This window comes from Herpailurus yagouaroundi, unplaced genomic scaffold, assembly GCF_014898765.1.
Source record: "Herpailurus yagouaroundi ecotype Mexico unplaced genomic scaffold, PumYag 428, whole genome shotgun sequence".
NCBI lineage: Eukaryota > Metazoa > Chordata > Mammalia > Carnivora > Felidae > Herpailurus > Herpailurus yagouaroundi.
This window is the reverse complement of record NW_024412645.1, coordinates 1,257,938-1,273,123: the sequence shown is the minus strand read 5'-3', so window position 1 is coordinate 1,273,123 and position 15,186 is coordinate 1,257,938. Positions and strand designations below refer to the sequence as shown.

The window sequence follows — 15,186 nt, the reverse complement described above, 5'->3', positions numbered from 1 at the left end:
GTTGTTAAGGTTAAAGCCTTGCAAACTGGTGAAGCTCCTGCTTGCGGTTCCTGATGCGTGAAACTTGCATTTTTGGAGATTTTGCACGAGTGAAACTTGCTGTATTTACCGTATTGTTTGTTATAATTTCAAACTCTAAGAAAAAATAGGGTTCTTTGACTCTCTAGATCTAGAAGACACAGAGGCAGTTAAATTCACTTAACATGAATTTGTTAGAAAGAGCTCCTTTTAGAAATTAACTCCCTCTGATCTGTAATGAGCCTTGTAATTAATTTTGCTGACTGGTCACACTAATAGCTTTATAAAGCCCTGGTTTAGGGCAGACATCCTTGAAGTTGTAGACTCCAAGCCTCAGCCCTGGAGTCAGGTTTAATCATCCAGAGTCTCCTGAAAACACCATCTGAAGTCATGGAGTGTTTGTAATTACAAACATTTGAAATTTATTTTACTGGGTGCTGATGCTGTGGCTCCATCTTGAGAATCCTTTACAGAAACTTCCAAGTGAATTTTGTCTAAAGTATGTCTTCTGGTTTTAGATTGGTTTTGATTTCCAACTTTTATTTTGGATATAGTGTCATTTCTAATGCAGTTATGTTCTTAATGAAAAGTTTAAATGATGTTCCTGTTATCACTTTGGATGAATTTATTCTGAGGGTGAATTTTGGAGTTAATTTTTTAAAAAAGAAGAGAATATACAGTTAGGTATTAAGCTGTTTTTCTTCTATTGTCCTGCTGATGATTTTCTTGGTCACCATTCTCTTGAACATTTGGCTGCTGACAGGGAGCATTGGGCTTCATATCCACTTGCTTTCTGCTTGGTTGTGAGGATGCTCATCTTTGTCTGAAAGCTAAAAAGCAGCTGTACCTCAGGACTGATGACAGTAACTTGTTTTGTACACACACACACACACACACACACACACACACACACACACACGGCATGAGTGGGGGAGGGGCAGAGGGAGAGAGAGAGAGAATTCCAAGCAGGCTCCGCACTGTCAGCGCAGAGCCTGATGCAGGGCTTGAACTCAAAAACTGTGAGATCATGACCTGAACTGAAATCAGGAGTTGGATGCTTAACCAACTGAGCCATCCACATGCCCCAAGAGTAACCTCTTTGACTGCTAGACCCCTCCAGGCCAGACCTTCCTTCTTACCTCTCTTGTGTCCCACTCTCCACAGTAGGTCTGAGGATGAGGAGCTGTGGAAGTTGTCGTTGGGTGGGCATGGTGCTTAGAACAGGACCTGGAAGGGAGCTTGCTCGGCTGTGGGAGGAGCCCCAGGAGCCAGCACAGTGGGTCAAGAGCAGCCAGGATTCAGCCTCAATGTCAGATGCCCTGGGGGCAGACTGCAGAGTGTGTCCCTCTGGTGCCATGTGAGTAAACATTCTGTAAGACCAAACAGAACATTTCTGTGGGCAGGATAATGCTTGCAAACCTGGCCAGCTAGAAAGAGCGGAATGAGAAGCGCAGAGATGGACCCTGCGGGGGGCCTGGTTAGCGGTCAGCTCTGGGAGGTGGGAGCCTCTTGGCCCCTCAAGTGTGGGTGTAACAGGCACAGGTGGGGCCCTCATCCCCAGCTTGCAAATGAGGTGAGACTGGCCTTCTCCTTTCAGAGACATTGAAGGGTATTGCAATGAGAGGCCATTCTAGACACATCTACCCTCAGAGAAGGGTCCCGGTGAAATTGTGCAGGTTGAAGAGAGAGCTGGGCTAGCAGCCTGCCCTAGGCACTAGGGGCTGAGATCCAGGTAGTGATCATTTAGGTGGCAGGGTGGCATCTGGACCTGTAGAGGTTCATCACATGGGCTATTACTCTGCGTGGGGGTGGGTTCCCACCATGGATCCAGGGTGTCAGGGAGCCTGAGTACTTCTCCTGACTCTGCTGCTGGGCTGGGTGACCATGGGCAAGTCCCTGTCCCTCTGTGGAGGGGGGATGCTCCCGCCTCTGTAAATGACAGAGAGGAGTGGGTTGAGAAGGCCTAGTGTCTGTCCTGCCCTCAGACCTGGGCTTGTGAAAAGGAGCCCTGGGGGTCTGTTGATGGGAGGCTGCTCCTCAGTGGGCAATGGGCTATTCAAACCACACCTCCAGTGCTTGCCTGACCTTCAGCTAGCTTCTTGACCTTTCTGATCTGCAATTTTCTTGTCTAAAAGATGGCATTAAACCTACTTACCTGGCAAGATTGCTAGGAAATTGAAATAAGATAATATATATCCACACCTACTAATTAGTCAATCAATCAATCTGTGTGTCCCTGTGTTTCAAACAGAGCCAGGAACCACAGATGAGGGAATGCCCATTCAGGGTCTCTCGTAAGCTCTGAATTCAGCCATTGGCCGTTCACTTATTTGCTTGTGTGTGCACATGTGGACAGTTGTATATAGAACTTCTGCATCTTTTTGGAATGTAAAGTTCTCTTTTTTAAAAAACCTTATTTATTTTGAGAGAGAGAGAAGTGGAGGAGCGGAGAGAGAAGGAGAGAGAGAATCCTAAGCAAACTCCCCACCAGCAGTGAACTCTGAGAACAGTGAGATCATGACCTGAGCTGAAACCAAGAGTTGGATGCTTAACTGAAGTTCTGAAAGAGCAGGAAATAGGGACCCCTTGCCCTGGCCACGAAGACTCACCAGAGGTCAGAGCCAGGTGACCTTGGCCTGTCTGCAGCTCTGCTGAGGTTGCCACTTTCCCATTTGTGGCCTCAAAGAGCCCCTGTGTACCCATGAGCCAGCCTCCATCTTCTGAGCCCAGCTCTGATTGGCAGCACTTGCACAGTGGAGAGAGGCTGAACTGAGCTTGGCGAAGACTGGGTGATGTGTCACGGAAACAGGAGGGGATCGGGGCAATGGTAGCAACATGAGCCATCATCAAGGGCAAGTTTATGGGGTCAGGCAGGTCAGGTGTCTTTGCACAGGCTCCCAACAGAGTCAGTGGCAAGCATGCTCCAGCTTCTAGAGTGTAGGTATGATATAGTGCCAGGTACTTGACTGTTCTGAGGGCCTGTTGTTTTGATGAGGGTTGTTTGTTTGTTTTTGCATCTTTGAGGCCTAGAACAGGTACCATTCTCAGAGACTGCTTCCCATGGAACATCAGCTGAGAATTGCTGTTGGGTATGGTGTCCTTCAAAAAGTCATAGGTGGGGTTCTTTTGTGTTCATTTTGGGGCTTGCCAACTGATCTTGTGTTTCCCTGCATTGTGCTCCCAGGTGTCTGCTGAGGTCCTTGGGAAGAAGGACTGAGGCACAAAGTGAAAGACTAGCTCTCTGTGCTAATCATTTTCTGTGTGTGTACTGAATGGCCCCCTAGTGCAGTGCCTGGAGATTAGCAATTCTGACCTCACTGGGCCTGGCCTCACAGCCCACCCAGTCCAGCCTCACTCTGCTCTGCCCACTCAGCCGAATGCCTTTGCTCATCCCTCACATGTTAATCAGATTCTTCCTTGGAGTCCCTGTGCCCATCCTAGTTCTTCCTGAAGCTTCCCCAAACCCCTCAAAGGTTACCTCTCCCCTCAGGCCTCTCCTGGGCCTGCCTCCTGTAGCGGACCTGGGTTGTTTGACTACAAGCCATGTCCCCCTCAGAGGCTGTAAGCTCCCAAAGGTGGAGCCTGGGTTCCGCCTGTGTCTGTGATGTGCCCCCTACTCCTGGTACTTGGCCCTTTGCAAATTGCTATTATAACCAACCCACCAGCATGGAAGTGAATGGAGGGAAGGGCCATCTGAGGCTGAGTGGTCAGGAGCATTCTTGGCTGGTGTCTTCCCCTTGAAGCTGGGGTTCTCAGCCTCCTGTTTTCCCTCTGGGAAACAGGTTTCTCCTGGTTCACTGGAACTCTCCTAACTCAAGATTGAAGGAATAGAGGCTCCTGGGTGTCTCACTTGGTTAGGCATCCAACTCAATTTCAGCACAGGTCATGATCCCAGCGTTGTGGTTTGAGCCTCATTATCAGGCTCCGTGTTGAACATGGAACCTGTTTAAGATTCTCTCTCTCTTTTCTCTCTCTCCCTCTGCCCCTGTCCCCTGCTCACACACACACACACACACACACACACACACACACACACACACAAACACTCTCTAAAAGAAAATACAAATACGTTTAAATATTGGAGCAAGGGGTGGAATCTGTCCTGCTTTGCCTCTTCTCATCCTACCATGGTAAGTGCCTCCCCTGGAACAACCAGGGAAGCTCAGAGGTATGAGGAAGTGGGGCTCTTAGGTAAATGTGAGAGATCATAAGGAACTTCCTGGAGGAAGTGGTGCCCAGATGGGTGTTGGAGGATGAGGATGAGTGGGCAGGTAGGGGGTGGGGATAGGCAGGTGCTCAGTTAGGCTTGAGCGAGCTGTCAGGGCCCTTGACAGGCAAGAGGCGGAGCAGAGCCTCACTGGTGGGTTGGATCCAAAAGGACAGGTAGGCAGGAAAGGATGTGAGCTCTGCTGGCTCTGCAGGTGGTGTATGGCTTGTACAAAGGAGGCTTTAGAGTAGCATTGACCCCATTTATGTCCACCCTGGGAAGGACATCTGACCTCATGAGTGGTCACCATTACTTGGTGTGATGCATGGAAGGAGGACATTCTCTCACAAGCATGTTGCCTGGTGGGAGCCTCTGTCTGCCTACCTGTAGCTGCTCATCCTTATTACTATTACTTTGTGGAGCTTGAAATGAAAGGGAATGTGAAGCCCTTGGCACACATAAGGGGGCTTAATCAGTAGTGGCAAATATGATGATTATTGTATCATTGTACTGTATCATTCTGTGGATGGGGAAACTGAAGCTAAAAGACTTTCCCAAGATCACAGGCTTAAGTGGGACCCAGAGCCTGCATGCTCTGCCAGCATTTATCGTGTGTCAGTAGAATGGATGGTCAAGGGGCAGGGGAAGGCCAGCAAGGGAACGGTATAGACCAAGAATCTGCTGGACTCTGAACAAGCCTGGCCTAGCTAGAGGCCACATTGGTGAGGCCTGGGCCTCAATTTCTGGGGCAGAACATGGGAAGTGCTAAGTGTGGTGATTTGGGGGGGATTCCTTATTGAAAACGCTAAATGCCAGGGGGAAGTTTTAAATGTTTCAATGCTTTTGGGTCAGAGTGAAGAGCATTAAATGGTAAGAGAAGACAGTAGAATTTTTCTTTTCTATTTTAGCAGGAAATCTGGTTAGTCATTCACTCTATGCTAAGAACTGTCCCAGTAGCTGTATGGAACACACAGCATCCACAGCCAGGTGACAGGAATCTAGCCCAAAGGGGCTGGGCATGCTGGAGCCCTGCCCACATCCTTCTGAGCCACCACATGGGTTCCTCTCCTGCCACCCCTTTGCCCCTGGGAAGGAATGGATGATGAGCATGGCCCTGGCTGGCCAAATTCAGAACTCAGGAGTTCATGCCTTGTGGAGAAGATTTGAGCCTATTCACACAGCATGAAGCTCTCAGGAGTCCATGAGCTCTGCTAGGGGGCAGTGATGCGACAGGTAGGTAGGCAGGGAGCCCAGCATGGAGGGCCCACTCTGGGCAGGCAGCTAAGTAGGGTGGGTGGGTTGGATGGGCTGCATGCAGGGGCATCGCAGGTAGAGAGAACGACATGTTGGGGATACTGAGGAGGGCTGCACGTGGGAGAGCATGTGGGTATCACCATGTGTAAGGGGGAGGCCATCAGGTAGGGAGAACAGAGAGGTAATGGCGGGGGGGGTGGGTAGTGGAGAAAGGTGGGCAGAGTGGGCTTCCCCCAGTGCTCTGGACTGGCTGTGCAGAATTCCCTGTCTGCAAATAGGCTTCCTGTGTAAACTCTGAGCCCCTAGGTGGCAAGTGGACCCCTGTGCTGGATTTGAGGGCTGAGAGGGAAAAGAGGGTCATGAACAGAAGTGGCCTCTACTTGGAGGACAGTAGAGAATAGAAGCTGCTTGTGCATTCATGGCTGTGCCCTTGAGCAGCAGCATGCCAGTGAGGAGGGTACTGGCAGCATGGAGGTGACAAGACTGTAATGGGCCCTGGGCTGCCCCAGCCAGGGTTCTGTTGCCATTGGTGGCTGCAAGGAGCCTAGAGAGTGTGATGTGTTCTCTGGGGAGCTGGTTCACTGATTGTTCACAGGCTGGTGTGCAGGGCTGCAGTGAGCCCACTTGGTGCCCATCTTTAGAAAAGGGCACCCCTCCTTCAAGATCTTTTACCTCCACTTAACCTGAAACTGTTGTAGTATACTAATTTTGTTAGAGCAGTGCTCTTTTTTTTCTTCATTTGCTGTTGTAATAAAAACAAATATACAGTGTCTGTTGTGAAAGGTGCCCCCTATGGTTGTGCAGTGGGCAACCAGCTCAACCATAAGCAATAGCCCTGTCAATATCAACACTTCCTAAGAGCAATGTTTGGCCCCAAGGATTACACAACGACCTCTGTTGTCTCTAGGCAAAGAGAGAGAGGGCTGTCCAGGTGCCATGCCAAGAGAGATGACTGCAGGGAGCCTGGCATAGGCCAAAGTGGGAGAAGGACTCAGAGATGCCATGTGAAGCTATGTGCAGAGGCCTCAGGGAAGCCGGCAAAATAGAGAGGCCTCCAAGCCACGGGAGAAAGAGGCAGCCTGAGTCAGTCTTCATGGGGACTGAGAGGTTTGCAGTAGGTACTTATTCCTCTGACCTCATGAGTGAGTGTCCTGCAGCGTGCAGTACTGCCCTCTGCAGAAACAAGTCGTTCCCTGGCTGCCTGGTTTTCCTGTAAAGTGCCAGTCAGCACAGACCAGCAGCAGCATCTGATCAAATAGATGAACAATGTGAATAAAGATGAGGTTATGGGGTTCAGGCTGCCAGAGATAAATTTCCTTTTATGTCCTGTTTTCCTCTGACGTGTGTGTTGAATAATGACACCTGACGCACATCTTCAGAAATAGTAGCTACTCAGGCTGGATGGTGTGGTGAGGTCAAAGGAGGCCACGGACTCAAGGAAGGGGGATCCCCACGTGGGCAGCGCTCTGCGTCCTGGCCTGGTGGGCCCAGTGTCCTTGTGGCTATCGGTGGGAGCTGGTTCATGGACAGATGTTTTCCCTGAGAGGCTAGAACTGACAGCCAGCAAAGCCCCGTGGGTCCCACCCTCTGCCTGCATCAGAAGCAGCGCAGTTTGTTTGGAGGGGCCCCTAGAGCATGACTCTTGGCTCATTAACCATTTAGAAGCTGCTTTTCTGTGTGATGAAATCCCCTCCCCATACCCACTCTTCACCTCCCCCAACAGACATACACACAGACTTTATTCTTAGCCAAACTGGGGTTCATCTGGGCCAATCTTCTGCATCCTGCACATTCATTATTTTTAAGGGTTGTTTACCATTAAAGCAACAATTCCAGATGTTCAAGATCCTGGTGTTTCCATAACTCACGTCGCTGTTTTTAGGTCTCTATTTTTAGTCAGTGTTTTTCCTTTATGCAAACATCCTTTTTACATCATTGAGATACAAAAAAAAAAAAAAATACCATTTTCACATGGCTTGTACATCATAAGCACTTTCCCACGTTATCACAGGCTTAAGAAGTATCTGTTGAATGGCTGTGGAACATCTTTTCCTTCTGTTAGACATTTCGTTTCTTCCCAGATTGTCACCAGAGCCAAACTGCTGCCTGAGCATCTTTGGCACATAAGATTTTTCTTTGGTGTCTCTTTCCGGACAAATTCCCAAGAGTACTGTTGCTGAGTCAAAGAGAGTGATTGCTTCCCTCTGGCAACTGCATGGCCCTGGGCCCAAAGTGTTCTGGTCCATCACGCTCTCGGGGCTGGGTGTGGACATCTTGTCCTCTCCCCCTGCCCTGCACTAGCCTTCCATCATTCTGCGAGTATTTTTTAGCCAGGCATAAGATTGTGCCTTATTAGTGTTTAAACTTGCATTTAACTAAGCAGAAAGGATGAATTTCCTCCTACCTGCGAATTTCATTATTATTTGTGGTTACCCTTCCATGGCTCATCAGCTACATCTTTTCCTGCCCTGTGTGGAAACCCAAAGGGTAGCATTATGAGTGTTGTTGGTTTACGTCAGACATGGCTCAAACCCAAGCCAGACAGGACTGCCTGGGACCCTGGCACTGCTCCACTTTGCTTGGTGGGTGAGGTTCTGAGAAATGGTCCTTGGAACTGTTATCCCCTAGCAGGATCCTCTGCCTAACTTGTGAGGCCCCTTGTTTGAAAATTATTAAGAGTTTCAAGAGGGAGGGGCATCTGGGTGGCACAGTCAGTTAAGCGTCCGACTTGGGCTCAGGTCATGATCTCCTGGTTTGTGGGTTCGAGCCCTGCGTAGGGCTCTGTGCTGACAGCTCAGAGCCTGGAGCCTGCTTCGGATTCTGTGTCTCTCTCTGCCCCTCCCCCACTCATGCTCTGTCTCTCTCTCTCTTTCAAAAATAAACATTAAAAAAAAAAAAGTTTCAAGAGGGAGGCAGCTGAACATTAAACCAAGCATGAGAACCTTCTGACTTTGGGCCCTGTGTGACTGTGCAGGTCACATGCCTGTGGTGGCCCCCGTTCGTCCACTCCTTGGAGTCATCTAATCATCTAATTGGCAGTGGAGAGAGTTTGGAAGTGGTTTGCCTGACTGTGCCGAATCCACCCTTCAGCTTTCCTAAGGCCTAGTTGAGATGCAGAGATTCCAGATCCAGATATGGATGGGCTTCTGACATGAGGCCCTGCTCCTGCTGCTCTTGACTGACATTGGCTGTTTACCCTCCCAGGTCTCCCCCGCCCTGGACTTTTTCTCAGTGGCCATTTCTGTGCCCACTTACACCTCACCCTGACCCCTAGTGGCTCTTTCTGATAGAGAGCTGTCCCTCTGCTCGTCTTCACCTACCTTTGCCAAGCAGAACAAGAAGTACCTCACTGCCCTGAATATTTAATAACATCCTGTGCTGTTTTTCCTGTGTGCACTTTCACCTTTGCCTTTCCCACTTCCGTCTTGCCTTCCCCCTCCTGAGCCTCTTCTTGCCAGCCCAGGGCTAGGAGGAGTTGTTGCTTCTGTAGAGACAAGTTGCTAATCCAAGTGGCTGCAGATAGCTGCTGATAATCAGTAGCTAGTTGCACTTGCTCTTAATTGGAAATGCCAAGCTGTCTCCCTGATCCCAGTCCCCATGTTCCCCCTGCAAACAGCAGGGGTTCTGGGGGTGGAGGTGGGGAATGTTAACTTCAGAGGGGGCTCCAAAACATGGTGGCATTCTGAATGGAACAAATGGATTTCCAAAGAAGGAGAGTATGTGAACCCTGGTGTGTGTTCTCAGTAGTGGCATTCTGCAGGGGACCTGGAGGACAGTTCCTGGAATGTGCCTCCTGCATTCTCCCCATGAATTACATAGAGTTTGGAGCTTTCTTTTTTTTTTTTTTTTTTTTTCCCAACGTTTATTTATTTTTGGGACAGAGAGAGACAGAGCATGAACGGGCGAGGGGCAGAGAGAGAGGGAGACACAGAATCGGAAACAGGCTCCAGGCTCTGAGCCATCAGCCCAGAGCCTGACGCGGGGCTCGAACTCACGGACCGCGAGATCGTGACCTGGCTGAAGTTGGACGCTTAACCGACTGCGCCACCCAGGCGCCCCTGGAGCTTTCTTAAATGGTCCTTGACTTGATTTAGCTCTTACTGTCATGAGAAATGTGGCCTTACAGTCGTGGATTTTGTTCGTTTGTTTGTTTGTTTTCCATGTTTTATATTTTTCAAAGTTTGAATCAGGAAGGTATAGATATGAATTACACATTAAGTTGAGAAGGGTTCAGTTACCCATACGAAGGAAAATCATGTAGCCACAGAATCCATGACTGTCACAGTTAGAGGGATCTTGTAGGTGATTCACCTAGCGCTAATGGTACAGACAAGGAAACTGAGGCCTGGAAACACACAGTTGGCACAGTTGGGAATCCACGGAGCCAGCCATCCACTGCTAGATGAGATCAGTGGACGCAGTCCCAAATCATTGCCATTTGGCTATTTAAATGATTTTTGACATTTTTTCCAGATTACAAAGGTAATTCATGCTCAGTGTAGAAAATTTAGTAAAGAAAAAGCACTTAGAAGAAAAGAAAAAGCACCTGTAATTCTACTGCACAGAGATAATCACAAATAATTTTAATTTTGTTAAACCCTAACGCGGGAAGATGCATTTGAGTTTGACATGTGTTTTGAAGCTTAAAATATTGGTAAATTTTTAGAGAAGTACTTGACTGAACAGGAAAAATACCATGGGATGGTACTGAATGTAGAAAAGTATACACTAGGCTCATCATGAGAGGACACATTCAAGAGAGAGATAGATGATGTGCATTTAACGAATGTCACCTGCAAAGCATAGAATAATTCTGTGAATGAATTTAGCCCAAGAATTAGCTAGGATATTACCACTTACCTGCGTATATCCATTTACCTCTTACCCTATCCCCTGTACCTTCCTTCTTCTTCCTGCAGTGAACCACTATCCTAAATTTTGTATTTATCATGTGATTGGTTTTTTTAAAAATATAGTCTTATGTCTAACATCATTTTGTTTGGAAGGTATACTGTTTATTTTTTTATTTTAGCTCAAATAAAAATCAGACTCTATGCATCTTTTAGGACTTGTTTTTTTCTCTTTCACCATTATGCTTTTAAGATTAATCTACATTGTTGGGTGTGGCTATTGTTCATTTCCACAGCTTCTAATATTCTTTTGTGTGACTATATCACAATTCATGTACCCTTTCTCTGTTGATGGACATGAGATATGTTTCTGATACTTGGCAGTAATGAGCTTTGCTGCTATGAACATTACTGTACACATCTCCAAGTACAAAAGTTTGCCAAGGGGTTACCTAGGTAAGCCATTTCCAGTCATGGGATATACAAAGGATGAGTTTTGAAAAATAATACCAGATTGTTTTTCAGAATGGTCGTACTGATTTACTTTCTCATTGGGTAAATATGGGTGAGTTCCCTTTGATTGCCATTCTCTTTAACACTTGGTTTTGTGACATGTATTCTTGCAAATCTGATGGCCCTTAAATGGTATTTCTGTATAATCTTAATTGGCATTTCCTTCATATCAGAATAGTGTAAGCGTTTTATTGGTGAGTACATATATCTTATGTGAAATGCACTTTTCTGTTGGTAGTTCGTCTTTTTTTATGTTTCTGTAGGAGCTCTTTATATAATCTTGATACCTACCATTTGTCAGTGATAAGCTTTTAGTTTGTTTTGTTTTAATTTGTTAAAAAAATTTTTTTTAATGTTTATCCATTCATTTTGATATAGAGAGCATGTGTGAACAGGGGAGGAGCAGAGAGACAAAAAGAGAGAAAAATCCCAAGCAGGCTCCATGCCATAGGAACAGAGCCCAGTGTGGGGCTTAATCCCATGAACCATGAAATCATGACCTGAGCTGAGGCCAAGAGTCGGGCACTCAACCTACTGAGCCACCAAGGCACCCTTAGTTTGTATTTTTGTATCATTTTATTTATGATGTCTTCTGATAAACATACTTATTTTTTTAATTTTATTTTAGTTTTTATTTATTTATTTTGAGAGAGACAGAAACAGTGTGAGCAGGGGAGGGGTAGAGAGAGAGAGGGAGAGAAAGAATCCCAAGCAGGCTCTGTACCGACTGCGCAAAGCCTGGTGCGGGGCTCTCAAACTCGCGAAACCATGAGATCGTGACCTGAGCTGAAACCAAAAGTCTGATGCTTAACTGACTAAGCCACCCAGGCGCCCCTTAACACACTAATGTTTAAATAGCTTCATTGGAATATTCATATACCACAAACTCACTAATATAAAGTGTATAATTCAGTGTTTTTTATTGTATTCACAGGGTGTACAACCATAATCTAAATTATATTTTTGTCCCTCCTAAAGGAAACCATAGCAGTCATTCCACATCCCTCCTCTACCAACCCCAAGCAACCACTGGCCTACTTTTTGTCTCTATAGGTTTGCCTATTCTAGATATTTCATATAAATGTCATATATTTTTATGTCTGGTTTCTTTCATTTAGCATAATGTTTTCAAGGTTTATCCATGTCATAGCATGTATCAGTACTTCTCTCCTTTTTGTCACCATATAATGACTCATTGTGTGGTTATACAACATTTCATTTTATCTATTCATCAGTTGATAGGCATTTGTACTATTTCTCCTTTTTGGCCATTATGAGTAATGCTGCTGTGAACATTGGTGTATAAGTTTCCGTGTGGTTGTGTGCCTTCATTTCTCTTGGGTAGATGCCCACGAGTGGGATTGCTGGGTCATACCATCGTATTGTTGAGTTATACAGTTTAACTTTTTAAAGGTACTGCCAAACTGTTTTTCGCCGCGACTGTACCATTTCACATTACCACGACTGTACCATTTCACATTACCACGGGCAGCAGTGTATTAGGGTTGCAATTTCTCCATTTCTTTGCCAACACTTGTTATTTTATGATTATTATTATTATTGCCATCCTAGTGGGTGTGAAATGCTATCTCATTGTGGCTTTGATTTTCATTTTCCTAATGACTAAGAATGTTGGGCATTTTTTCATGTACTTGTTGATCATTCATATATCTTCTTTGGAGAAATGTCTATTCTAACCTTTGTCCATGTTTTATTTGAGTTACTTTTTTTTAATGTTTATTTACTTATTTTGAGTGCAAGAGCATGGGGAGAGTGGCAGAAGTAGAGAGAGAGAATCCCAAGCAGGCTCCTCACTGTCAGCTCATAGCCCAATGTGGGGCTTGATCCCATGAACCATGAGATCATAATCTGAGCTGAAATCAAGACTCAGATACTTTACTGACTGAGCCACCCAGGCACTACTGTTTGAGTTTTATTATATGAGTTCTTTATATTTTCTGGATGTCTTTTATCAGCTGTATCATTTGCAGATGTTTCCTCTCATGTCTTCTCACTCTCTTGATGGTATCATTTATAGCACAAAAGTTTTAATTTTGTTAGTGTCTGATTGATCTATTTTTTTTTCTTTTGTCATGTGTGCTTTTGGTGTCATATCTAGGTATCCACTGGCCTAATCCAAACTCATGAAGATTAACTTCTGTGTTTCTTCAAAGTATTTTATACTTTTAGCCCTTAACATTTAGGGGGATGATCCATTTTGAGTTAGTTTTTGTCTGTGGTGTGAGGTAGGGGTCCAACTTCATTCTTTTGCGTGTTTTCCAGCATTTTTTAAAAAGATTACTTTTTCTGTACTTAATTGTCTTAGCGTCCTTACTGAAAATCAATTGGCTATAGGGGCACTTGTGTGGCTCAGTCGGTTGAGCTTCTGACTTTGGCTCAGGTCATGATCTCCCAGTTAGTGAGTTTGAGCCCCGCATCAGGCTCTGTGCTGACAGCTCGGAGCCTGGAGCCTGCTTCAGATTCTGTGTCTCCCTCTCTCTCTGCCCCTCTCCTACTCACATTCTGTCAATCTCTCTTTTAAAAATAAATAAACATTAAAAAAAATGTTTTTTAAAGAAAATCAATTGGCCATAAACGTAAGGATTTGTTTCTAGATTCTCAGTTCTGTCCCATTGATCTATATGTATATCCTCATGCCATTACCACACTGTCAAGAGACACTCTTAATTTTAATTTAGTTGAATTTATCAGTCTAATGATATATTCAGTCTTAGGTTTCTACCTAAAGATAACATATTTTTCTATATTTTCTCCTTGTAAGTTTTAAAGTTTCACAATGAAGTCCTTAATACATCCAGAATTGATTTCTGGATAAGATGTGAAATGTGTAGTTAATTTCATTTTTCCCCATGTGGTCAATTACTTGGCCTGGTACTGTTTATTGAACAGTTCTTTTTCCCCCCACTGATCTGCTCGATTACCTCTGGCAACTATCAAAGTTCCACATATGCTTGGATCTCTTTGGGACTCTTCTCTCACTTCATAGGACTGCTTTTCCCTTTTACTAGTACCATGCTGTCTTAAGCACTTTATAATACATTTTGATATCTTGTAGATCAAGTCCTGTAGCATATCAGGGTGATTTTATATTTATTCCCATTTTACATATGAGAAAACTGAGTCTAGAGAGGTTACATCCCTGACAGAGCCAAGCTTGTTTGGACTCAGGCAGTTAGGATCACAGCTCACTCTCTTAGCCTCTGAACTCTGCATCGCTGAACAACAATCACATACAAATCACAGTTGCTCTACCAGTTGAAAGTTTAAGACCTTTCCCCTTTCTGCTTCTTTGCCTGGCAAAGGGAAAGTAAGTAAAATTTAAATGTAACAAGATCTGGTTCATTTGAGGTTTAATCATCTCCTGCTTTCCTTCTTGAGATATTTCAGGGAAAGTTTTCCAAAGATATTTACCACCAGTTTGATATTTTGGGGCAGTTTTCTAGGCAGAGATGCAGTTGTGGTCAAGAGAAGAGCTGCCTTAGAGCAGGTAAGATTCAGCAGGACAGATGACCTGGGGTTAGCAGACAGAGTGGGCAGTTGGGACAGGAGAGAACCAGACACCCCAAGAAGTGGGTTGATGTTGGCTGGAGAATGAGGCTTGGGGACTTAGTGATCCTTAGGGACTGCTGCTTGTGTCCCCAGCACCCCACATGGTAGCTGGCACACAACAGTCAACACATGTTAAGTGAGTAATGTGATTAAGGAACCAATTCAACAGATTAAAGATGCTAAATTGAATTACTGTGTTCCCAAGCTGTCATCAGGCAGTATTTTTGAGTGGTGCAGTGTGCTGGGGATCAAGAGACAGAGTTTTCACCCCAGTCCCAATGTATATAGTTTGTCTTTAGCTCCAGAGGACCTTGGCTTCCTTATCTGTTTCATGTTGGGGGGTGGGGGGTAGGGATGTGGTTTTGTGCTCCTGCAGTGATGCAAAAGCAAGGAAACTACCAAAACCTCTCTTGTAGGGGAGTTCCTCCCACACCTCTGTTTGAAGGAGGTGGGCCATGCCACCCAGCTGTGTGCTGGTTTATAGGCGTAGCTTGTGGCCAGACTTTGCGCGCCAGCTGCTCACTCACGTTGCTGTCAGCCAGAGGCTGAGGTTGTGATGTGGTTCTTCACAGACTCAGGTTGGGAGTGAAGCTCAAGGAATGAAGGAAGCAATCTGATCAATGGGGTCACTGGAGCTAAACCTTGGTGCCGACACTGTCCTGGTTCCTTCCTCTGTAGTCCTTATCAGCTGATGGACATTTTGGTTGTTTTCACTTTTTGGACATTATGACTAACACTACTGTACAATAAACATTCATGTGCAAGTTTTCATGT

The 15,186-nt window shown here is 45.6% G+C and overlaps 1 protein-coding gene across 4 annotated transcripts in view; it reads left to right on the top strand.

The window, feature by feature from the left end:
• Nucleotides 1-15,186, top strand: part of OSBP2 (oxysterol binding protein 2) — a 178,447-nt gene that overhangs the window by 106,456 nt on the left and 56,805 nt on the right. The window lies entirely within an intron of this gene.